We start from the raw sequence: 2,375 nt of genomic DNA, 5'->3' as shown, positions 1-2,375 counted from the left end.
ACTAGAAAATAATGACAATTCTTTTTTTATTTTAATTAGAAATTTATCTTTTATGCATTGATATGCGATCGATTAATTCTTTGATAGGTAGAATTTTTGTTCTGTTCACATAAAAGTCATTGTCCGTGATCTGTACCTTCCTTGAATAAATATAAATTATAAATACAGAACAGATACGTACATATATATATATAATGATCGCTTGTACATGTGTTTAAGTCATGTTCTGTACATTTACCATTTATTAGAATGCAAAAGATATAGGGAGTGGTGAAGGTCTACCGTCACGTTATTTCTTTCCTGTCAATGACTTAAGTCTTCGTGATCTTTCACGAAGAGAAGGGTATCCTTTGTTTAAAAACAATATATATATACCAACCTACTTATACTTAAAAATATGTTAACCTACAGAATCCCCAAAGCGTTCCAATACAAATAATTGCAAAAGGATTTATAAACGCTCAAAATATAAAAAATTAGTAATTAAATAAACATGTTTTCAGCATAAAGCATGTTCAATTGCTACAAATTACCAAAAGATGTCACTTTTCAGTGTTGCTTTGAGTACCATTTTGTTTATTCAATTTCCGAAAGGGAACATCATTAAAATACTGTTAAAAATTCTATTGCACATTTGTATTTTAATTGTCATAATGTAATACCTAATTGTTTAATTACCACAACGAAAAAATAAAACTTACCTAGTAGTACAGAGACTATGAAGCCCATAATAGCATCTTGTTACCAAATGAGGCACTTTTATCTGCAACAGAAGAGAAAAACCAATTTATTTTACCATCTATTGTAAGATATTATTGGATTTCATTAATTATTAATTTTTCTTAGCGTATTATTGCTAATTGCACAATTAAAATTAAATTCGCACAGTAAACTTCAGACATTAAGTTTGTCCAATAATGGTAACAAACGTGTTTTTGATCACCGTATACATTTGTACCTAAATCACCACGTCCAGGCCATAGAACCGTATCTGGGTGACAACAATACTATTTAAAGACCTACAAATCGTTATATAATGGGGTTTCCGTAATGTCATTGAGCAAATTGAATTAGTTTATTGTGTTCTTCGTGCATATACAGTAAGTATACTACTTTGTAACTCTTTATTCTGTGAACGCTTTATTCGATCAAATTGGAAAGACTACGAGGTGAATTTGCTCGTTAAATAAATTAACTTATACTAATTTAACCGTGGACTATATTTTGCACATATGAATCAGATCATATTCAATGCAATTCCATGGGGTACCTGCGCTTGTTTACAAGAGCGCTCTCACTATTGTGACCGGGCCATCAATGGTGTAAAATGTAAGAAATTAAAAAGGGGACTTGAAGAAGTCATTTGTTATTTGTTTTAACTTTTTAAAGTAAATAGTTCAAAACAATTTTTTAGGTGTTCTATTTTTTATCAGAAACATATTCAGTCATTAATTATCCATACATTTTCAAGTGTACTATAGATAAATTAGAGGAAGTAATTTATTCTGTTGGTGCCTATTGATGGCTAATTAAATTACATGCAATCTACCGTGACTCATTACGATTTGTGAGTGACTAAAACAGGTTTGTAAAGGAGTGTCTCGTATCTCGTATTCATCTGAAACGTTCCATTGAAGCTGTTCCACTTCTAGTGCAATTTCAAATCAGTTTACGGTAATTTTATACAGAGACCCTGCAGGCACTATCTATACTTTGAAAAACGTTCGAGTTTTTACGCCTTAAACGTTTTGCCATCTGAAGAAAATTATTTGCAAAAGATCAAACAATACTATCCTAGACTTGTAAGTTAAGTATGTCTAACTTGTTGGTCAAGTTACTAAGATGAAATTGCTCCAACAGGTAAGATAATTAACTATTGCAACTACAGTCTGCAGTTAATTGAAGCTACCGCTATAAACTGATAAGTCATCAAACATGATTTTTCTAATTAGTTAAAAGATGATCTTCTGTTTAACTGAAACAATTGATGTAATGCTGAAAAATTACTAAAACAACCAATACAATATTAAATAACCCAATGAGATAACAAACTTCTTAGTGAAATACTGATATTGTAAAAGTTTTGAAAACAAAAACTCTTTTCCCTTTCGTTATTATTTACTTATTTTATTTTGCGTAACAAGCAACCTAAGGCTGTTTATTTTAATTGTCTCATGGAGCAGTGATTAATGCAGTAATAAACCACAGACATTACATAGTTTACATAAGAGCAAAACACAATGGCATGGGTACTTTCAGTTGTAAGGTAAGAGACCGTTTTGTATTAAAAACTCGATTCTCACGTTTGATTTGATGATATAAAACATGACTACATAATACTAAGCGCCAGGAGCACCCAGCGCACACGTCAATCG

General features: G+C 30.9%; 1 long non-coding RNA gene across 1 annotated transcript in view; it reads right to left on the bottom strand.

Moving 5' to 3' along the window:
- Positions 1–611: 611 nt before the first annotated feature.
- Positions 612–2,375, bottom strand: part of LOC108734743 — a 20,982-nt gene continuing 19,218 nt past the window's right edge. Inside the window, exon 3 of the long non-coding RNA XR_001937433.2 lies at positions 612–763. This is a non-coding gene — a long non-coding RNA (uncharacterized LOC108734743). The remainder of the gene's footprint in view (positions 764–2,375) is intronic.

The sequence above is a fragment of the Agrilus planipennis genome, unplaced genomic scaffold (assembly GCF_000699045.2).
Source record: "Agrilus planipennis isolate EAB-ADULT unplaced genomic scaffold, Apla_2.0 scaffold66, whole genome shotgun sequence".
In the NCBI taxonomy this organism is placed as follows: domain Eukaryota; kingdom Metazoa; phylum Arthropoda; class Insecta; order Coleoptera; family Buprestidae; genus Agrilus; species Agrilus planipennis.
Note: the sequence above shows the minus strand (reverse complement) of the source record. Positions and strands in the feature narration are given on the sequence as shown.